This window comes from Canis lupus, chromosome 2 (genome assembly GCF_011100685.1).
Source record: "Canis lupus familiaris isolate Mischka breed German Shepherd chromosome 2, alternate assembly UU_Cfam_GSD_1.0, whole genome shotgun sequence".
Classification (NCBI taxonomy): Eukaryota; Metazoa; Chordata; class Mammalia; order Carnivora; family Canidae; genus Canis; species Canis lupus.
In genome coordinates, this window is record NC_049223.1 from 50,116,017 (window position 1) to 50,139,924 (window position 23,908).

The following is a 23,908-nucleotide window of genomic DNA, read 5'->3' on the forward strand; positions in this document are numbered from 1 at the left end:
TGGCCAGCTCCTTTTTTTGGGAAACACTCTACCCACCCCATTCTGTCCCTACTCTCCAGCTTACTCCTTTGCCCAGCTAAACCCCACACCTATACATAGTCACATTGCAACTTAATTATCATTTCCTCAGAGAAGCCTCCCTTGCACCTCCATCCAGAGAGAGTTTTTTTGTTTTATAGTATCAAAGAATCACGCTTCATTCCCACAGAATGCTCACACCAGTTTATAATTGTCTATTGGATCCTGGGATTATTTGTCTAATATCTGCCTGCCCCATGGGACTGTAAATCTTATTATAGCAGAGAGCTAAAATGGTTGACACACAGTTGACATTCAACAAATATTTGTCGAAGGAATAAATGAATAGATCGATGAATTGATGAAAATAAAGTCATGCTTTTCTGGTGAATCAGTTAAAAGGAAGAGAAAGGTGAAGGGCAGGAGTCCTGTATACTTAGTAGGCTATTTGAGTAACGTCAGCCAGGAAAGAGGAAGTAAAATTCTAAACAAGGATGGTGGGAGGAGAATGGAAATAAACTGGCTGTGGGGGGTTGTATTGTGCTACTGATGATACACCAGTTTACCCACAAAAAGCCAGCTCTGTGCCCACTGCTCATCCCAGACGTGGGTGGAGGATCAACAGCTGCCTGGCCTGTTCAGCCGTCTCAACACTGGCGGGGGGGCGGGGGGTGTGTGTGTGTGCAGTTCTGTGGTGAAGAGAAAAGGCACTTTCTAGGACAGTTTGTCTCTTGAAAAGACAAAGCCATTGGAATGACAAAGAAATTCCAGGACCACTTTGCCATCCTTTGGACTCTAGAGGTACACAAATGGGCTGGTTCCTGTGTTTTTAACAGCATCTGATATATTTGATTACATTTTCAATTCAAATAGTTCCATTACTACAAGAAGCGACTTCATTACCAGGAGGGCCCAGAGCCCAGACTATACTAGCTCCCTGTCATATAATTTAGCCTCAGTCATACCTCAGACAATATTTATACAAGGTCACTTCTTCAGACCATGTCTAGCCTTCCCAAATGACAATATTATTTATGCCAAATGCTTCTCCTAAGGGATGGAAAACTGCCAACTCTGGTTTAATAGGCTATAAGGACAGGCTAGAAAAACATCATTTGTAGCACACACAGTTTATGCATTTAGTGTATAACTAGGCGTACAGACTGATCATTGGAAACATGGCCGAAAGCTGGCCCCAGGAAAAAAAAAAAAAAAGCCACAAAAGCACCTCAGGTTTGGATCTTTCCTCCCTGATATTAGTTTTGGAAACCCTAGGTTTAGTCAGAATTATGAATGCACAAGAGAGAGCTGCCTCAGACTTCAGTGGCTACCTGAATATCCAAAAGAGGGGGAAAACCTGCAAAAGGAAATTTAACTTGGGTGTGTGTGCCCAGCAGCCATCCTCGTGTGGTTGCAAATTAATGTGACCATCCAGTGGAACAGGCAGCCCAGGGGCCTTTGGTAACAAAGAACAGACTAAGCCATTGATGTTAATTTACCAAATTATTCACATCCCACAATCTGGAATAGAAATCAGTGGCCAAGAAATGCCTCCTCTACACCTCAGTCAAAACACCTATAAAAATCTAGATACCAGGAGGCAAAGTCTGGAACATAAACTACTTCATCCTATTGCCAATGAGTTATTAAAGTACAGAATGATGGGGCTGCCAGGGGCGTCTGGGCTACCTTTCCTTCCAAGCTCTGTTCTTGGTGGTATCTTTAATAAGACAGTTGGCCAAACTCTATCGGTGACAACTCCCTTCTCTTAAAGTCTAGTTAAGGATACAAGCTATACCTTCCACTTAATCCCTTATGGACTATTGGAACTTTGAAATCTCCGTGGTAGAAAATTAAACTTCGGGAGGCTGAGGTTTCACATAAAGTTTAAAATACCTGTCCAGGCCTGCATGACTTGTTGAAGATAGATATCACTAATAAAGAATTTATACATTTAAAAAAATAAAGAATTTATGTGTTTAAATTTATATTTAAACGTATAAATTTATTTTTTAAACGTATAAATTTAATAGATACTACGACTCCTACATAAAAACACCATATCTAATTTAAATTTTAGGAAACGGGGCTCTCTGGGTGGCTCAGGGGTTGAGTGTCTGCCTTCAGCCCAGGGTATGATCCTGGGGTCCTGGGATCGAGTCCCGCATTGGGGTCCCTGCATGGAGCCTGCTTCTCCCTCTGCCTGTGTCTCTGCCTCTCTCTCGCTCTGTCTCTCTCATGAATGAATAAATTAAATCTTTAAATTAATCAATCAATTAATTAATTTTAGGAAACAAGTGCCAACTATAAGGGGGTTTCAAAAATTCAAAAGAATTGCTTTGTACTGATAAATACAGAATGATTCTGGGTCCTTAAAATGCATTTTTTTTAAAGGCTGGAAGTGTCGTTTGGTTTAATAAGCTATACGGCTATATTTCAAGTGCTCTTTCCAGAGGAATTACCTTCCATTGGCCCAAAGTTTAGTAATACTTGAGATATCATTATTTATTAATAATACCAGCATTAATCCTTTCTGATGAGCATCTGGTCTAGTAATTCCATGCCCAGGAATTATTTCAGGACAGTAATTAGAAATGTGTGTAAAGATATTCACCACAGAACACTTACTATTGGTAGTAGATATACAACAATAAAAGAGTGATTAAAATAGGGTCGCCTGGGTGGCTCAGTAGTTGGGCACCTGTCTTTGAGTCAGGGTGTGATCCTGCGGTCCCGGGATCAAGTCCCACGTCGGTCTCCCTGCATGGAGCCTGCTTCTCCCTCTGCCTGTGTCTCTGCCTCTCTCATGAATAAATAAATAAAAATCTTAAAAAAAAAAAAGAGTGAAAAAATAAAAATAAAAGAGTGGTTAAAACATATGGTTAGCCATATGATGGAATACCATATAACCATAAAAAAAAAATCACATTATAGAAAAACATCTAACCCATAAGTTTATAGCACGCTAAAAGAGAAGAGAGACTACAAAACAATATATACCAAATATATGTTCAGATGAAAGGATATCAAAATATTAATCCATGCAGGACAGTCCTGAGGGCTCCCAAAAGTGATGTGGGCAGGATTTAAGAAGGTTGCCAAGGAAGTGCACTGGTGTGACTTCATTAATATCTACAGGCCAGAAAGACTTAGGGACCTTCGGACAATACTTTTTACTTGAGCTTTTACTAGAGAAGTAATTTGCACCCCACCTGTCATCATCCAAGCAAGGGAGGAATAGCATGGGCATTTTGTGCAGCTCCTAGGGCAGGGGTGGTTTGGACAGGGCCTGCACAAGACTCCATGTGGTCTTCTGTCTGAAGCACTTTCCCTAAGTGAAGAGTAAGAAACCTGACTTCAGTCTCACGCAGGGAGATCCCCTCGTCCTCTACAGGAAAGCATTGCCATATGGTTCCTAACATTATAGCACTCATGGGTAACCCCTGAAACCATCCTCATGTCCACATGATCCTACAGCACAGAGATTTATTAGGATATTGTAAATAAAACTTGGATAAACAGAAGCATGAAATGGGAGACCCCACAGGCTAGGGGGAAAAAAAAAAGTAAGAAAAACAAACCTGCTTCGTCAGCTTATCTGGCAAACAGATATGGGCCATGATTTATTAAAACAGGAGCTTTCTCAAGGCATGATTATAGGCAAGAGAAAGTTGAATAAAGTTTTAGCTTGAAAGTGCCTCTGCCTGTTTCTGCCAGACTTTCCTATCCTAATGTTCTGTGGGCTCCCCAAGCTCAACGCATTCAAAGCAGACATCATTCTCTTATTTCCTTAGCGCACTGTTTGGATGGCACCTGAATAGAGGTGACAGGTAAAGCAAAGGAGATGACTAAGAACTCTGGTCAGGAGACTAGGGAAGAAGACCCAGGGCAGGTCCGCCCACATTTGAGGTAGAAGGAGAAAAAAGTAAATTCAAGGGGATCATCCAAGAAGCCAGGGTAAGGATGATTTTCTTCTGTATCAAGCTATATAAACATAATTTGCTTTAAAGTGGAAATTTTAGTCAAAAATATAGTTTGAAGACAACACAGTTTTGTTTTGTTTGATGCTAATGGATCCTTGCCTGAAACTAAAATAATCCAGATGTATCAGATAAAACAAAGCAAAACTGTGCTTAAATATTTCCAAGAGTTCAACTATTTCACTCTCCTGGAAAAAATAAAAATTAAAAAAAAAAACAACCTTTTTAAGAGGTAAGTGAGTAATACAGGCATATAAAAGGAAATCCAAAATGTTGAAATGTCTCAAGGAAAATTGGTAAATGGGTACAGCTTGTAAGGGTCCTACTGACTTCATAGGCACAGGATTCTCATTCATAAAGGTCAAATGGACATTTTTGCTTGAACATATCATTAAACAGTAGGAGCTAATGGGGGTTCACTTTTGTTTCCTAGGCCTAAGTGTTGTTTGGCTTCCTCTGTTCCGAAATAACCACAAGGCTCACTCACTCAGCAGTAATGCTGAGAGCATCCTCCCAGACTGGAAGGTTGAAAACAGTTGCCCCTGTGGTTCCTGAAGCCGGGATCAGACTAGAGCAATTGTGTAGTCAATTTGGCCCATCTTGAGGACTTTGGCTCTCAAATGGCAGAGTTGTGCAGACTAAACTAGAGGTTATTTTACAAGGACCATCAAAATCCTCATTTGCATGTGTGAAATTCCTGTGGAGAGGCTGGTTTTGAATCAGGATGGTTGGGCCCATTACAAATGGAGTCTGCTAGTGTGAATGTAAATAGCATCGGCTAATCTCGGCCCCTCCCAGGCATCCTTTCCCTTCTCTGGACCAGATCACTAGACAGTTGTTTGCATTTCAACACAAGCGACCCTAACATCAGCCGTTCACCTCCCACCTAGCAGAAGACATCAAATTTTCTTAGAACAAATGGTCACCAACGGCCACCACCACGAGAATAATGATGTTCGCTGAGTCCTCGCACTGCGCTAAGTGCTCTACATACAACCATCTCCTCAGATCCTCACCACAACCCAATGAAGTTGGGCATTACCCCCTGTATTATCATTTTCCAGGAGAGAAGATTGAAGCCTAGAGAGATTAAGGATAACTCCTCCCAGGTCACTCAGGTACAAAGCAACAAATGTGAATGCAGACAGTTTAACTTCCACATTTGTGCCTTTTACCATTTTTGCATGTTGCCACGTTGCTTCCTTTTAGTAGGCAAAGTTCAGTTGGCAATGAATAGCAGCAACGAACGAACACTGGGATCAAAACTGAAAGGTTGTGTGATATGGAACAAATCCTAAAGTCAATAGAACTCAGCTACCTGTGTCATTTTTGTCTTTATAACAGAGCTGTGTGAACGGTAGGGAGCCATGCCATTTGCAGATGGTGATTCCAGTTTTTAAAAAAAATCTGGATATTTGGGATGCCTGGGTGGCTCAGTGGTTGAGTGTCCCTCTTCGGCTCAGGGCGTGATCCTGGAGTCCCAGGATGGAGTCCTGCATCGGGCTTCTTGCGTGGAGACTGCTTCTCCCTCTGCCTGTATCTCTGTCTCTCTCTCTGTGTGTCTCTCATGAATAAATAAAATCTTTAAAAAAAGAAAATCTGGACATTAGAGATTCCTCTGAACCATCAGGAAACCCTTGCTTTGGGAGACACAGGTCCCTGATGTCCCATCCAGGGAAGAATGTGGCACAATAGTTACAAATATCCCAGCTCTCCATCCCTCCGGAACATTGTCCACATATGGAGGGGGTGGGGGGGGCGTCCTATACTCATCACCTGGACAGCAGTCTGGCAACCACTGGCCAAAGTGGTTTATAACATCTGGATAACTGTTTCCAGATGTGGCCTTCCTCTGAAACACTTGATTAAAAGTTTCACACTCGGCATCTGGAAATAACTGACATGTGCACAGAGAGTTCCTAGCATCCGCACCTAGAAGAGCAGCCGTAGGGTCACTCCAAAGACAAGAGCATGTTCACGGCATCTGAATAGCCCAAGAAAACTGTGAGATTGCATATCTATCGGGTCCTCATTAAGCAAATGGAGCTGGGTCTGGAGGCAGTAACATGGGCTGGGTAGAGCAGGGGCTTTGGAATCAGAGATCCACGTCCAAACGCCAATTCCACCAATCACCAGACAGGGACTTTAGTAGAGACCTACCCTCTCGGAGCCTTGGATTTCTCCTCTGTAAAATGGGAACGCAACAATGTTCAGGAGAAGGCTGTGACACGCCGGGCACGCAGCAAGCACTCCATAAATGGTCGTCTCTCTTTTTTCTTCTTATTAGTTGAGTCTATAAACACAATTGGCTGTTACGCTTATTACATAACTGAATAAAACACTTAGGACTAGAAGTTCTTTTTTGCTGTTTATACAGAACATTAACATTTTTTAAGGACAAATAATAGTAGCAGATGTTTATAATGTGTCCTCTCGAGGAGGAGCTCAATTCCACATCAAAAATTGAAAATCACTGATTTTGTCTTAAAAACAGATTCAGACCAATCCCGAGTCTAGACTAAAATTTTGTGGGCCCTCACCTATTCTGGAGCTAGACATCTTGAGGTTACGGAGAAAAGGGGGTCCAGCTAGATAGACGTAGGGTTAAGATTAACCAAATCTGTGAAGGAGCGAGACAAAAGGATCCCTCAATTCATACGTTCAGGAAAGGCAAGTGACAAAGTGCTGGGTTGAAGATTTAGCCCAAACGAGTAGGCTAATTTTCTTCACTCTACAGTATTTCCCCCCTTTACTTTTTTTTTTTTTTTAAGATTTATTTATTTATTCATGAGAGAGAGAGAGAGAGAGGCAGAGACACAAGAGGAATGAGAAGCAGGCTTCATGCCAGGAGCCTGATGTGGGACTCGATCCCGGAACTCCAGGATCGCGCCCTGGGCCAAAGGCAGGCGCTAAAACGCTGAGCCACCCAGGGATCCCCCCTCCCTTTACTTTGAAAGTCATCATCAGGGTCTATAATTTACGGAGCATCTGCAATATTCCAGGGCAGCGACAGGTGCTCTTCTTACGCGACTTCCACGTGACCTTCTATACAACCTGCTTGTAAACCAGGCCTTATTAGCATCCCCATTTTTCAGGTGAGGAAATTGTTGCTCGAAGAACTCACACAGTTCCCCAGAGATTATAAAGCCAACCAGCAGCAGACCTGGAATTGGAAGCCGCCAGTCTAACTCCAGAGGCATCTGCCATTAGCTTGGAAACAACCAGCTCACCTCACCTTTGCAGGGAGCAAAGGCCAGGTAAAAGGACTTTTCCCTGCTCATCACCTGAAATCATTAAGATAATTACAGGGTGCATCCCTCGTCTGGGGTGTCCACAGCCCGGGCTGGGTCTGTGTGCCTTATGGAAGAACACCTTTACCTTGGGCCCCAGACAGGGCAGGTGTTCGGCACCACAGCTCCCTTCCTCCCCATCTGCGTCTCTACACGGCGGGGCCCTACCTGTCGCGGGGGTGGCTCCCGACACGTGCACATGGCCCCGCTGATGAGAAATGGCAGCAGCAGGTACTCAAGGTGGAGGCTCTGGCTTAGAGCTCTGCAGGTCTTAAAAACCATTCCCAGACTCCACATAAAGAGTTTTACACACACAGCACATATGATACAAGGGAGACAGAGAAGCAGACGTGAGGATAACCACAGGGAGACAAGTAACCACAACAGAAGTCTGGGGAGACGGGCCTACGGAAAGCTACTTTCGCAGACCGGGTGATGGATGTCTCCTCAGCAGACAGACAGCTAGAGGTACTTATTTTTATAAAAAGTTGACAGAAAGAACTCCAGACATTCAGGCCTGCTCTCTTCCTATTCTTGTGTCCAGAGCTGACTCAGCCCCTCTGCTTCCCTTTGCAGGATGGTGAGTTATTCCAAGCGCTCGCGCTAATTATCCACATCCCACTCTCTCTTTTCTCACAGGTCGTTGAAATGTCTACTTGTCTGGGTTAGAACTTGGGCGGATGCTGAATGGCCTTCTGCAGTCCTGCCCGGTGATGAATTTCTCATACCTAGGATATTGTTTGTGGGGAGAATTCTTTCAATGTAAAGGCCCCTGAGACGGTTATTCCAAAGAATTTGTTTTATTAGGCTCTTGAAGACGATCCTCAGCATTTATTGAGTACACAGTAAGTGCCCAGTAATTTCCATAAGCTATCGCATTTAACCTTCATAAAAAACCACCTAAGGTGGGTATTAGCCCCATTGTACAGATCAACAGCAGCTATGACATATACAATACGTGGAAGAGAAGATAAAAACATAGGGCACACTGATTTCCTCAGAGTATCTTTAGTAACCAAGATACGGTGGTTACTATACAAGATACTACGGCAGAGTGATACGGTGAAAGGAGCTGCACCTGGGCCAGGAGACCTGAATTCTTGTCCTGGCATTGACACTAGCCAGATGTGGATCTGGGCAAGACCCTTTAGCTCTGTGCACCTCTGTTTATCTGATCTAGAAAAAAAAAAAAAAGTAGGTGGCTGGACTAGGCCATTTCCATCTATAGGCCCCTTCCTCGAACTTTCTATGACTATGACCTATTAATTAACTGTAGTTGATAATGTCAGCCTCTCCATGAGTAAAGTCCTACAACAAAGCTAGCGCATCAGCACTGAATTGAGGTCTTTCATCACCCAGCTCTGGAGACAGCCCCATCCAAGCCACATCTAGATTACAATTTAAAGTAACCATGATGCTTTACTCTTTCCAGAGTAATTTAGCAAGCCATAGTTTTGTAAAGACAAGTTGAAACAGAACGTCAAACCCTGCGGCATAATCATTGATGCAGTTGTTTTACTACCTTGGATCCGAGAGGTTTCCTTACCCAAAATAGATATTTGGTATTCTGATTACCTACTGCTGTATAGTAAACCTCCCTCAAAACTTAATGGTTTACAACTATTTAATATTTTCTTTCATGGTTCTGGGGGTTTTAAAGGCTCAGTTGGGTGGTTCTCTCTTGGAGTCCCTCACATTCATTCTGTTGAATGAAGGCAGAGTTTGGAGTCTTCTAAAAGAATTGTATTGTCAGATGTCACACATCTGACATGTGGGTGGGGATGGCTGTGGGTTTATCAGTCATACCTCTGTCCACATGGCTTCTCCGTATGGCTACCTTGGGTTTCCTCACGGCAAGGTAGTCCCGGGGTAGTCAGATATCTTCTATCACTGTGGCTGGATTCCCCCAGAGTGAGCATTCCAAGAGAGCTACGCAGAAGCTGTAAGATCTCTGATGAACAAAAAAAAAAAAAAAGATTTCTGATAACCTAGCCTCACTTCTCCTTGTATTCTGTTGGTCACAGCAGCATAACCAGCCAGCTCAAACTCCAAGTGGAAGCAGAGATTCTACTGCTCAAGGGAAGAATGGTTTCTTTCTTTTTTAAGATTTTATTTATTTATTCATGAGAGACACAGAGAGAGAAGCAGGCTCCATGCAGGGAGCCCGATGCGGGACTCGATCCCGGGACCCCAGGATCAAGCCCTGAGCCAAAGGCAGATGCTCAACCTGAGCCACCCAGGAGACCCGAGAATGGTTTCTAGTACAGGAAGGAACTAGATGACAGCCATCTCAAAGACGATGATGGCCTATCTCAGAGCAAAATAAACTATGGGTGGAAGTCAGACTCACACTCTTTCTCTCTCTCATTCTCCCTCTCTCTTTCTCTCTCTTATACAAACAAGTTGCACTCCATAAAGAAGAGTAATTGCGGGATGCCTGGGGGGCTTAGTGGTAGAGCATCTGCCTTTGGCTCAGGGCATGATCCTGGGGTCTTGGGATCGAGTCCCACAACGGGCTTCCCATAGGGAGCCTGCTTCTTCCTCTGCCTGTGTCTCTGCCTCTCTTTCTCTGTGTCTCTCCTGTATAAATAAATAAAATCTTAAAAAAAAGAAGAAGAAGAAGAGTAATTGGTAGAAAGCATGCTTCCGTTAAACTTTGTCATTGATGGAAGAGGGAGAGTAACTTGATTGAGGAAATGTCTCCAGAAGAAATAGTAAAGGTATGTTAGTGATCTAGCTAACTTGTCCAGGGTGGATACTGATAATATTCCAGTAATCTTAAGACAGATCCAGATGTCAATTTGTGACCATCCTTAAACGAACATGAAACCAGCGGGATGAAGTTGCCAGACACAGTCCCAGACATTGACACAGATAAGCAGGCCCGATGTGTGGCAGCTTTGACGGGCAGGCTTAAGAACACGAAGAAACAAACTAAGGATCTGGACAATATCACTATCAGGAAAGTGTATCATAAGCCCCAGAATGTGACATTGTCCCAAGAAAAACAGCAGCCCAGAGGCCAACTAAAAAACTGGAGATGTTGAAGTAGAAAAGCAGGTCAGATATGAAAGCGGTGGGGAGCAGAGAAAGTCTGGATCACATGCTGGAACCCAATGAGGATGGCATCAGCACTGGAACTGCAGACCCCTTAAGGGATGAGATTATCTGTAAAAGAAAGTATCTGTAGCTCCTGGGGAAGAAAAAAGATTTAAGGAGCCATCGGGGAAGCGGCACCATGATCCTTTGGGTTACGGATGCCAGAACAAAGCTAGAGTTACTGTGGCTTGGAAGGTGAACCTAAAAGCCCCCGAAAGAAGCATTTCTTTTTCTTCATGACTCAGAGAGAGTCAGGAATGAATTCCCTAGACATGAAATTTAAGAGGTTTCTGGCCTGTATCTGGAATATTTAGGAGTTGTCAGCCTTGCAATCTGATGGGCACTGCAAGAAGCTCTGTGAGTCTGAGGGGCAGAGAGATGGAACAGAAAGCTATTTTTTCTCTCTGGCTTTGCCTCCAGAAGGTAAGAGGAGGCTTGTTCTTTAAATAGTAGGGCTTTTAACATCAGAGGGTTCCAATAGGTCAACTGTAAGTCCCCAGCTGACAGAGGGCATGGACTGGACCCATCTTCAGATTATGGCACTCAGTTACAGCCACCCCTCAGGCTCTTAAAGAACCTTCCAGCAATTCTGGCAAACATAAAAATCCACAAGTCTTTTGAGCTCATAATCTCACTTCTGAAAACTGAACATAACTAAACCATCCACAAACAAAACACATGTGCATGAAGATGTTCACAACAGCATTATTTATGACGAGATTAACTCAGTGCTTCTCAAGCTCGGAGACCTCCTTAAAAGGCGGATTCAGTAGGGCCGGGGTGGGATTTGCAAGTCTGCTTTTCTGAAAACAGAAAGGGATCACAGGTCAGACCCCTGCCATCAGCCCGCAGGCCACCCAGAGTAGCAAGGGCTTACTTTATACGCAGCTAAAAAAATCATATGGCAAGACAGAACTAAATACATGGTAAATACATCTCCTTGGAATACCAAGATCTAGGTTAAAATAATTTTGAAAACTGGCAACATGAAAAAGTGTTTATGACCCAACATTAAGAGAAAAATACAAAGCACAAAATCACAGACATGTTAGGATCACGATTATGAAAAAGAAATATGGGAAACATTGGAAAGGAATCCAAAACCTACTGAGTGGTTGTTTGGGATTGTGCCTTTATGTTTTCCCCCCTAGTTTTCAAACTTGTTATGTTGCTACATTAGTGTCATAGTCTAAATAATGCTGCCCTACAGTGGAATATTGGGTAGAGTGATATATGATCTACTCCCTATATTCCACTGGGATAGTCCCAGGTGGGATAGTCCCAGGTGGGATAGTCCCAGGTGGGATAGTCCCAGGTGGGATAGTCCCAGGTGGGATAGTCCCAGGTGCCAGTTGGCCCTATGTCATTGTTAATGGTGGTCCCTTCCCTCTTAGAAGTACCTTTGGTAGCTGATAGAGTCTATGGTCATATTAGATACAGGACGTGCCTCGAGGCTGTTGGTGTGCTTTCCTGGTCATTCCAGAGCATTTGAAAAGCTGAACTGGAATGTCTAGAGGGAGGAGGCAGGGAAGGTGCTGAGGTCTCTGCTGAGCACGTTTTTTTTTTTTTTTTAAATAGATTATTTTTAAGACTTTATTTATTCATGAAAGAGAGAGAGAGAGAGAGAGAGGCCAAGACACAGGCAGGGAGCCCGACCTGGGATTCAATCTCGGGTCTCTAGGATCACGTCCTGGGACAAAGGCAAGCACCAAACTGCTGAGCCACCCAGGCGTCCCTAGATTTCTTTTTCCTTTCCTTTTTTTCTTTCTTTCTTTTTTTTTTTTTTTTTGAGCAGTTTTAGCCTCACGGCAAAATTGAGCATAAGGTACAGATTTCCCATACACACCCTGTCCACCCCTCACCCACCCTCATCCATTATCAACATTCCCCATCCCCCCAAGGGTTGCACGTTTGTTACACTTGATGAACGTCCACTGACACATCATAATCACCCAAAAACCATAGTTTACATCACAGGTCACTCTTGGCATCATACACTCTATGCAGGTGGACAAACGCAGGACACGACTCGGCCGTTTCAGTTTCATGCAAAGTAGTTTCACTGCCCTGAAAATCCTCTTGCACACTTTTTTATAGAGGCACATTTTGATGATGATAAAAGACCTCAACCGTATACATATTAAAAAACAAACAAACAAACAAACCTGGATGCAACCACGGAAGCTAGGAATTCTGCAACAGGGGACAGAGGAAGCCAGATACACCTTTGCTGAACTGGAAAATGCCCTCTGTAGCCATCCCGCTGTGGCCTGCTCTCCCACACGGGAGTCACTTCCTAAGATGGTGTCCTCGGTGTCCTGGGACAATGCATTTTTCTCCAGCTGCTGCTGCTGATGATCCAAGGAGGTAGAGTTAATATTTTAAAATGCAGATGATTTAGTTCGATTCCCATTTGCGGCTTTGGCTAACATGTGAAATGTTAAGAGCCAGGCTTTTCCAGGGCCACCTTAAACCAATTACCTAGGACTTCTTTTACTTTATACCTAGAATAAACCTGGATCAGACTAATGCTACCACTAGCTGCTTACATCTTTAAAAATTGGGTTACTTAGAAGAACAACTTTTAAAAAAGTGATTGAGGGGATCCCTGGGTGGCTCAGTGGTTTACTGCCTGCCTTTGGCCCAGGGTGTGATCCTGGAGCCCCGGGGGTCGGGTCCCACATCAGGCTCCCTGCATTGAGCCTGTTCCTCCCTCTGCCTGTGTCTCTGCCTCTCTCTCTCTCTCTCTCTCTCTCTCTCTGTGTGTGTCTCATGAATAAATAAAATCTTAAAAAAAATTTTTTTTAATAAAAAAAAATTAAAAAGTGATTGAATTAATGAAATACAAGCCGAATTTGCTTCCAGTGTCTCCGAAGGCCCTAATTCCTATTTTGGTGACTTGGAATTTTATTATTGAACATTGTTTTTATTTTTTATTTTTTATTTTTTTGAACATTGCTCTTAAAACATGTGAGCCGTCAACGGCAATTTAGGAAATCTAAAATGCAGCTTCTGTATTACTTTATTCAAATTAAATTAAACATGCAGTGTTATTTCTCGTTTTCTATGAAATTAATCAATTTTCTTTGTTCTTGCAGAAATTAATATGCATTTCTCAAACACACCCCGGTGTGAAGAACTTAAATCTTAGGCCTGAAGCATTTGTTGCTGAGTCTTTGTCTGCTAGTGATTAGGTATAGGGGACCCCAGAGAATGACGGTCTTTATTCTTTTGTTCCTCTGTGTATATTCTATTTCACCTGAACAGAGCTAAACTTATACCCTAAGGACAAATGACACTAGGTGAATGACACTAGGTGATTCTAATTTGAGAAGAGCTATTCAGAGTAAGTGTAAATTCTGATTGGTGGCTTTTAGAAACAAACAAAAAAGGAGCCTTTTGGGACGGATATTGCCCTTCACCTTTTAGGTCATTTTAAATAATAGTGAGAGAGACAGAGAGAGAGAGAGATCCAATAATTTGCCATTTCAAAGAAATAGATACAGAAAGAGAGAGAGAAAAGACAATAGTGTTGAAAAGCAATGCCTTCTTAAAGTATACATGAAAAAAAAAGAAACAAGAATGAAATGGAGTGTGAACAAACTCAAGAAAAAGTTAGAAAAAAAAAAAAAAGCTGAGAGGACAAAGTGTTACCTAAAGAAAGGAAATCCTAGCTGGTGAGATTTCACTTGAAACATGAAGATAAAAATCCTTTATACAATCAGCAAACAAAAGCAAGGAAACATAAATTCTCAAATCCCGCGGAGAGCCTGGAAGGGAAGTCAGCGAGACAATGCAGAGCATGCAAGTTGAGAGGATAAATCATTTCTTTACCTCACTCTACACAAAAAGAAGATAACAGACCAGGGTGAGACGTATTTTCCAGCAGAAGGGTAGGGATTGTTGAAATGCTTTTCCCTCACCACAAAAAACTAACAGAACCCAACTGGAACGAACAGGATTCTCGGAGCAAGACAAAATCCATTTCTACAGTGAACATGGGTGAGGTACTTGAGTATGGAAGGAAGAGGCTGTCCCCTTTGGCACCGTGTGAAATGTTTGTTGCCTCACTGATGAAAAGACCAGTAAGGACAGAAGAATTGGCTGGGGGGGGGGGGGGGGGGGTTCTCTTGAGGAAAAACTTTGGGGTTTTCTGGGAATGTAGCAGGAGTAATTAGAAAGTTGGACCGTTGAAACAGAGACCAGGAGCTTCTCGCCCATAAACACAATTTTGAGAAGGAAGTTAAGATTGTTTAAAACAAAGAATCAGGGGCACCTGGCCAGCTCAGAGAGGCAAGTGACTCTTGATCTTGGGGTTGTGAGTTCGAGCCCCACAATGGGTGTTGAGATTACTTTAAATAAATAAAAATAAAATAATCAAATTCACTTAAAAATCTCAGCATTTACTTAATAACACCATCACACACACACACACACACACACACACACGACCCTGGATTCCAAGAAGCAGAAGTCCACCAAAGCTTTGCAAACTTAAGAAAAAAAATGTCTGGCATGGTATTGAATGAAGCCAAACATATTTTATCTTGGCCAAAAAGCATTTAAAATTCATTTCTCATAATAAAACACAACACTGAGAAAGAGCTCAGCACATGTTCAGAAGGTTTATTTTATTTCTTTAATGGTTGGACAAACACGTAACCCAAGCATACAGCATCAATGAACCTTACACTAATTTTCCAACATCACAGATACGGAGCACATCAAAAGTAAACATGAGTGACATGAGTAACTAACCGGAGAGGAGCACTCTTGTAGCTGGATTTTAGAACCATCAGTAATTCTTGTCTCTAACATACGGTTCTCATTGCCCACCTGCAAAATGGACTCTGATAATACTGGCTTTTTCTTATCCTGTTTTTTTTTTTTTTTTAAGATTTTATTTATTATTTGTCAGAGAGAGAGAGAGAGAGAGAGAGAGCAGAGAGGGAGGAGTAGAGGGAGACGGACAATCAGATACCGTGCTGAGCACAGAGCCCAAAACAGGGCTCTCTCCCAGGGCCCCTGTGCTGAAATCAAGAGCTGGACAATTAACCAACTGAGCCACTCAGGTGCCCCCACTTATCCTGGCTTTTTAATTAAAACTTCTATTCAAATCTATCCATACTACTGCAAAAAAAGGGTCTAGGCTTCTCGGAGGAGCAGTTTCAAAGATAAGGAGGAGCTTGGTAATTCAGTACAAGTTAAGTTGCACACAAACCTGAGCTCCAACAATATATAGAGATGAGAGTTTGAAAAAAGTGTCTTTCTGAAAAATCCTTTCTGGTTAGAAGGAAATCATCATGCAGTTCTCACAAACTATGGAGAATCTCACGGACATCTTGATCTTGCTCTTTTTTTCCCTGTTGGTTTCTGAATTAGACATTTCCAATTTGGGAAGATGCAGGAATTGTAGGTATAGACAAATACAACTTGCATTTCTCCCCTCACATCTGGGGAGCAGTCTAGAATCTTCCGGAGCTAAAAAGAAGACCGTCTCACTGACTGGGGGACGAATAGACAGTTAAAGCGTTTTGATGTGTTTGAGAGGAAAGCCTGAAGATTATTGATATTCCCTACTCTTTGAAGCACTAGCAGCCTTTTTTTTTCCTAAATCAAAATAAGAAAAAATAAGGTTGGTAAAATAGTGGTTAAAAACAACTGAAATTTAGGAAAGTAGGTCATTGGCACCCAGGTGGTTCTGTTTCTTTCAGAATTTTAGATGGTGTGAACATAGATCTTACAAAAATATCCTTTCTTTATTCCTTTTGTCTCTCTCTTTTTTTTTTTTTTTAGTTAGTACCTTAGCACTTTTTTAGTTGGTACTTTACTTAGCACTTTAGTTATTGCCTGGAAAATGGCCCTTAATTTTTCTGCATGATCAACAGAAACCAAAGTTAACTCTTTAGATTCATAATTATTTTATGAAGGCTTTTCACCAACAAATGTGGTTCTGGCTGATAAGCTATAAATTTCTTTAAACAGCATGTTTTGCCTTGTAGGTTTACCTTTTAACCTCCAACATGTTTGGCCATTTCATTAATCATAAAAAACTTTCTAAAGAAAAAAAAAAATGTCCCTGTGCTTTTATGGCAAAAGAATACAAAGTAAGAAAAGAAGACATTGAAAGCATAATTTCCTTGTTTCCTCTAGACTACAATGATTTTGTTAGGGAAAGCCTCTGTTAAACCAGGAAATCCTGTTAGAACTGAAACTTGTTGCATTATCTGAGATGAATACACTGTTGGTTTGTAGGGCATCTCTTTATTCAGAGCTATTTGAAACAAAAACCTGGGCTAGAAAATAACACTTATGGTTTGTTTGTATGTTTAAAAGAACTAATTTGCTGGTACTGATTTCTTCTTAGATAAATCACATTGACGTTTCAAATGCTGATTATTCAGATGAACATAAGGGTCATTGGTCTGTAGGTAACAAGAAGGAATAGGCTGCCTCCAGGGGCTGTGCCTTCCCACCCAGACATCCCAATGAATCAGGGCAGGGTCTGTCTACTGGCCCCCAAGGCTGCTTTACATATATCACATTTAATTTTGACCAATTACCTCTTTTCTCCTCTTTATCTTTGCTTGTTTTTCCTTGGTTCTTTTCTCATTTTGCAAAATAAGAAGCTTTAGCATATATTTTGATAAGTAGGCATAAATAAAATTGCCTTTCAGTTTTATTTTATTTTTAAAGATTTATTTATTCATGAGAGACAGAGAGGCAGAGACACAGGCAGAGGGAGAAGTAGAGGGAGAGAGGGGACACTCAACCACTGAGTCATCCAGGTGCCCCACCTTTCAGTTTTACAATTGCTTCCCAAAGGTACAGAAAACCTTAATTGTGAAATGTCAAAGGGTCATTGAGACTACTCTTCAGTAGTTGAGAGAAGGGAGAAGAAAAAGGGGGGGGGGGGAGAGAGAGAGAGAGAGAGAGAGATACATATGTAGCAAAGTTAGACCCTATTAAGGAATTTGCAATAATCCAACCTAGTTGAGACCAGAGTTTATTTTTTTAGTATTTAGAAATGATTTTACTGTGAAAGATTATAGCATTAAGTTTAAATTACTTAAGACAATAAAGTATTTGGACATACTATTTAAAACAAAACAAATACTGTAGTCTATTCAACAGAATACATCCAGCATTTTCTTTTTCTTTTTCTTTTTTTTTTTAAGATTTATTTATTTATTCAGAGAAAGAGAAAGGCAGAGACACAGGCAGAGGGAGAAGCAGGCTCCATGCAGGAAGCCCAATGTGGGACTCGATCCCGGGTCTCCAGGATCACACCCCAGGCTGCAGGAGGTGCCAAACTGCTGCGCCACCAGGGCTGCCCCATCCAGCATTTTCTTTAGCAGATGTGTGTCACTTTTTGATTCAGAAAGCAAGAGATCCACATAATTTTTTTTTAATACTTTAAATGAGATCTTAAAAAATTAATTCAGAATGTCTTATTCTTTTGGGTTGTTCCAGGTTAGGAAGATTCTACTGTTATTAGCTGGTTTATAGGCAAGAGGAAGTCTAAAGCTAATATATTGTACAGCACCATTGTAACTTAATAGATTTTTTTTTTGAAATGACCTTAACTTGAAAATATACAGTTCGGAACCAGAAAATTCACAGAAACCTCTGGGAGAACAAAAACATCTGTTTAAAGGCAATGAATCTCTAACTCAGAAGGAAACTTCCTCTTAGATGTTCAATTCAGGGCCTACTCACTTTTACTTTGCATATATTTCTAACAAGCTTGCACATCAATCCTCATCCTTGAGAATTGAATTAACAAATGAGAAATAAGATGTTAGCAGCAGATTCACAGACGGCAGCAGAAATAACTGAGTCTTTAGATTAGGGAGGAATAGAAAAAATATTGAGTCTAGGGTGTATGACTGGCTCAGAGAGTCAAGCACACAACTCTTGATCTTAGGGTTGTGTGAGCCCCATGTTAGGTATAGAGCTTATTTAAAATAAAATCTTTTTAAAAAATTGAGTCTGACACCACTTAATGTAGAGGTAAACAGCTTAATATTTTCAGTGATACCTAAAAATATGAATACATTTCAGCACAGTGTTAGGAATGACAACCCTTAACAAGAGCCCTGAGGCATTAAGAAAAGATCTACCTTTGTGAGAAGGCAAAGCCAGTGTACTGTAGGTCAGAACCATTCTATCCAAAATCATTAGGACGATTTTTTAGATTGAAAGGAAAAAATCACGTACAGGAAGAAATATCATGTTCCTTGAAGATGCCAGAATGAGACATCATTGGAATAGCTTAGAAAGCAGCTGAGCAATCACCTCTGAGCTGGAGAGAAAGAGCCACTGCTTTGCATTTTCTACGGGGAGGAGACAAGGCTGCAGAGATAGTGTAACCGGGCAGCCCGTGAGAACATCAGCTCTCTCTTCCACAGTGCGATGGAAAAGACGTAGATTTTGGAGTTGAATCTGTTTACCTCCTGCTTCTGTCACCCACTAGTTTGATTGTTTTGGACAAACTACTTCTTCGAGCCTCAATTTTCTTTTCTTCTCTTTTTTCTTTTTTTTTAAAAGATTTTATTTATTTATTCATGAGAGACAGAGAGAGAGGCAGAGACACAGGCAGAGGGAGAAGCAGGCTCCCTGAGGGGAGCCTGATGTGGGACTCGATCCCAGGACCCCAGAGTCACATCCTGATCCAAAGGCAGACGCTCAACCATGGAGCAACCCAGGTGCCCCAAGCCTCAATTTCTACCTGTAAATAGGGCTACATCAGTGAGCTCTTGTAAGGGTACAGTACCAGATTCTTATCAGGAGCTTGGTCATGTACATGGCTCTGTACATGACCTCCGGCTCTCGGTGACCAGCTTCTGGGCAGTTACACAAGGAGGAGAAGTGGAGGATGGATGGAGGAAAGGGGTGACTTTTGCCCATTGGTGTTAAAGAGTTGACTTAAATACAGTTGAAAAATTAGCAGTACACCTCTCTACCATCACTGTAGCCTTCCAGAATGTTTTCCCTCATGTGTGATAGGAGCTGCTTTTCTCTCTGGAGTTTAAATGGGTAAAACTGGGATCCCTGGGTGGCGCAGCTGTTTGGCGCCTGCCTTTGGCCCAGGGCGCAATCCTGGAGACCCGGGATCGAATCCCACGTCGGGCTCCCGGTGCATGGAGCCTGCTCCTCCCTCTGCCTGTGTCTCTGCCTCTCTCTCTCTCTCTGTGTGACTATCGTAAATAAATAAATTTAAAAAAAATAAAAAATAAAAAAAAATAAATGGGTAAAACTGGTGAAGGGTGGGAGAGCTAGGAGACATTCAGCAGTACAGTTAGTGTGTGTCCACCATATCTTGGGAATGACCATGAATCCTTCAATATCAAAGCATGGTTCTAATAACATAGATTCATTTGTTCATCTGTTCATAAACCACTCAACCAACGTTTATTATATGCCTGTCATATTCCCAGCACTGCATCAAGTGCTAGATATTTTTTTTTAAAGATTTTATTTATTTATTCATGAGAGACACAGAGAGAGAGGCAGAGACACAGGCAGAGGGAGAAGCAGGCCCCATTCAGGGAGCCCGATGTAGGACTCGATCCTGGGTCTCCAGGATCACACCCTGGGCTGAAAGCGGCGCTAAACCGCTGAGCCACCTGGGCTGCCCAAGTGCTAGATATTCAGAGACACTGACATTGCCCTCAGGCACGGTACAGCATCATGGACAAACACGTAAATAAGCGTCCTCAAGCCTTGGCTCTCAGCGTCGGGCCTGTGGACCAGCAGCATCGGTACCACCTGGGAGCTTGTTAGGAATTCAGTGTCCCAGGCCCCAACCCAGGCCTAGGGAATCAGAATCTACCTTTTAACAAGATTCCCAGGTGATTCACATGGGCACTGTAGTTTGAATGCCCTGCCTCATTGTGTATGGCTGCTGGCGTAATGGGATGCATCTAGCTTATTAGCTGCGACACACGGAAGTCCGTTTTGACCTCAGGTCGATCAAGAAAGGCTCCACCATAAGAGTGACCTGTATTTGTTTGCTAGGGCTGCCTGCACAAAGTAACACTCTGTGTGGCTTAACCAACAGAAAGTTATTCTTTCAGAGTTCTGGAGGTTGAAAGTTCAAGATCAAGGGTTCGTTTCCAAGGGCTCTGAAGGAGAATTGGTTTCAGGCCTCTCTCCTTGCTTCTGATAGCCTGTCATTCCTTGGCTTATAGGTGGCATTCGCCCAGCATCTTCACATGGTCTTCCCTCTATGCAAGTCCATCTGTATCCAAATTTACCGGTTTTTAGAAGGTACCAGTCATTTTTGGATTGGGCCTGCCCTACTGATTCCATCTTAAGTTGACTAGCTACAAAAACTCTTGTTTCCAAATAAGGTCACATTCACAGGTACTGGGGGTTAGGACTTCAGCATCTTTTGGGGGGATGCAATTCAATCCTTACATGACCCCTGACCTTCAAGTTGAAAGATGATTAGATATTAGTGAAATGCCCTGGGGAAAGGGCAGGGAGGGCACGTCAGGTGGTGGATGGCACCCACATGGGTGAAGGCATATGAGTGTGTGTGAAACAATCTGCTAAGGAACAACATGCCTGTAACCATGGTTAAAAGACAGGTGCAGATGGGAGATGACATAAGGAGGTAGGCAGATCTCAAAATGCCATGACTGAGTTGAACTTCTATTCCTTCCATGTTCCTTCAGGAAGAGAATGTTTGGCCCAAAGAGAAAGCAAGTTGAAAGATGAAGGATACAAGACAAAGGAAGTTTCCCCTTCCCACACCCACTCCTGATAATCAACCGAGGGGCACGTCAGCAGCCCTCACTGGCAATATTCAGACAGAGCCTGTAGCTGGAGAAACACTCCTGACCCTCCTGGGATTCAGATCAAAGAACGTGGATTGAAAGGCAGGCTCTACCTAACCAGAAACTTTAGGAATTAACTTAGAATCTTATCTTCCCAAAAAGCTGGCGGTGGGCCAGGTCTCAAAGAACGGTTATTGGGAGAGAAACACCCAGTATCAATGGCTCAAACGATCTGATAAATCCGTTGGCTCGCTGGGAGGCTGGGCTGCTCTGGAAGCCCTGCCATGGGCTGGGAGGTTAGAGGGGACGGTTTCAATCCATGTTCAACCTACCGTTTTGTAAACCCGTGGTTCTCCACCCAATTACCTACTGAGCACCGGGCACGGCGGCCCTGGTAAGGTCCCCCTGAAAGTGGTGCAGGAATCTCAGAACCGCACATGGGGCTCAGGGTCCCTTAAGTCAGCCAAAGTCCCCGCCTGGGCCAACCGACAGCACAGACGGCCAGTGAAGGGGAGCCGAGTGATGGGACAGCCTGGAATGCAAATCTTTTCATTATCACACCTTTGTGGCCTAGAAATTATTTCCACAAAAGGCCAGATAGTAAATATTTCAGGTTTCATGGACCACATACAGTCTCTATCCCACATCCTCTGCTTTTAGGTTTTGGGTTTTTTTTTTATGGTTTTGTTTTGAACAACTGTTTAAAAACATCAAAATCATTCTTAGTTTGTGAGCTGTACAAAATCAGGCTGGAGGCTGTAGTTTGCTGGCCTCTGGCTTATGGCAGACCCATGATACCATAGGCAATGACAGATAAGCAGTCTGTTTTGCTTAATCATTTGAAGACATTTGGGTTTTTCTTCACACCTCTTTCCACCACAGAGACTGATTAATTGGACTCTTGCAGTTAGCTGACTTCTTTGAGTGCTCTCCAAGAATTTAGGAGCAAGGCTTGTGCAGCCCGCCTTCTGGTGAACATACCCTGAGATCTCAGGGCCACAGTGATTGATGTGCAGGAAGCAAATGGCCTCTTGTCTTCCACTGGCTGCAATAAAGCCATGGGCACTATTAAGAAAACAGCATCCCTACTGAGAAACAGAAGGGAAAGGCCTGGCTCTGGAATGGCACGACTTCGCCTTCCCCAAACAGTCCTGGGTTATACTTCCAATTAGCTCCAGCCCTCACAGCACTCAGCCCAGCAATTCTTGCGGGGAGCAGGTCTGGGCCAGCTCACACATGTCAGGTGTTATATTAATAATCCACATCATAGAATCAATACAACAGGCCTGCTGTTTGCCTTCTGACTCATGGACATGGTTTCTACAGAACTGCAGCATGTATTCCCCACAATGCCCAGTCTGTTCAAGGTACAGACTCTTTTAGGAGTGTCTGGTCAAAAGGAGAGTAGGAAAAAAGGAATAATCTGAAAAGGAAGAATAGAAAGAAAGAAAGAAAAGAAAGAAAAGAAAGAAAAGAAAGAAAAGAAAGAAAAGAAAGAAAGCCCTCCCCGCCATCCCGCCTCCACTCCCCCCCCGCCCCGCCACCCTCCCCCTCCCGCCAACCCTCGCCGTCACCTACGCACGCCTAGCCCATACGAACCGAAGAAAAAAAGAAAAGAAAGAAAAGAAAGGAAAGAAAGAAAATGGCTCTCAATTCTAAACCCAAATCTCTATGGCCATTAAGATACAGATACAACTATGTACTTACATTGCACCATAAAGGAATTAGACTCATTAGACTCTAGCATATATGCAAAGATAATAATATGTGATGTTTAGCTATGGGCTCCGGATGCTAGTAGAATTTTTTTTTCGAGAAGCAGGATAGCTGGATATTTGCCTGGTGACTTATGGAGTAAATAAATACACAGTGTATACTGTTGAGAAAAAGAGGAAAAACTGCTCTGTTATCTCCTCCTTTCCTTCTCACCACCCAACTCTGCTTAGCACTCACCCTGCTGTTGATTTACAGCTGGCATCCTGCCAATAATCAAAAGGAAAAAGGTATGTCTATCATTAGAGACTGTGTGAATTTTTTTTTTGTCACATGAGCCCAGACAAAGCCATTCTTGTCCTAGTAGGTCAGTCTGCTACTGAGCTGTATACTTGGGCATTTCCCTGCAGGCCTCAGAAAACCCTCACTAGGAGTTTGCAATCGAATTGCCCAGAAAAGTATCGGGTGGGGAAAAAAAAAAAAAAAAAAGACGAACTTCTCAGATACATTGCATTGCTGGCTTGCTTTATGTCCAGAATATTCTATTTACATAGGGTATTTGTACAACTTAATGTAACTTGGAATATGCTCACTAAAATTTCTAAAATATCTTATAAACCTCTTGTTTTAGATTTAAATATATCCATGAACTACTATGGATCTGCACAAGTTGAAATTTGTCTACAAAAAGCCAAAACTGACCAATACGGTAGGAATCAACGATGACGAGCAAATTGCTCTTTAAATTATGTTCATTTGCTAACTGAAAACATCGTACTGCACAAAAGGGGTTTTACAAGTCGTGGCACTTTAACTGCTGTTTCTCCATGTACCCTTCTATCTGTTCCATTTCCTTCCAATGCCATAACCCAAGGCCCTGTGAATGCTAAGGAAGGAGAGATTTTGAACTATCATGGTGAGCTTGGCTATGCAGGACTTGCCTTCTTAGAATAGTACTACCCACTGCCAAAATAAATGAACAGCATCTTTTTGTGGGACTGTCAGAAATGCTCTGGTCTCACAT

At 42.5% G+C, this 23,908-nt stretch overlaps 1 long non-coding RNA gene across 1 annotated transcript; it reads right to left on the bottom strand.

Annotated features, from left to right (window-relative positions):
• Positions 1–3,227: 3,227 nt before the first annotated feature.
• On the bottom strand, positions 3,228–14,384 carry LOC111092395. The gene is made up of 5 exons (XR_005354998.1): positions 14,222–14,384; positions 12,553–12,735; positions 9,095–9,239; positions 6,159–6,291; positions 3,228–3,349 (listed from the first exon to the last, which is right to left on the bottom strand). It is a non-coding gene; the product is annotated as an uncharacterized LOC111092395 (long non-coding RNA).
• Between the last annotated feature and the right edge of the window lie 9,524 nt (positions 14,385–23,908).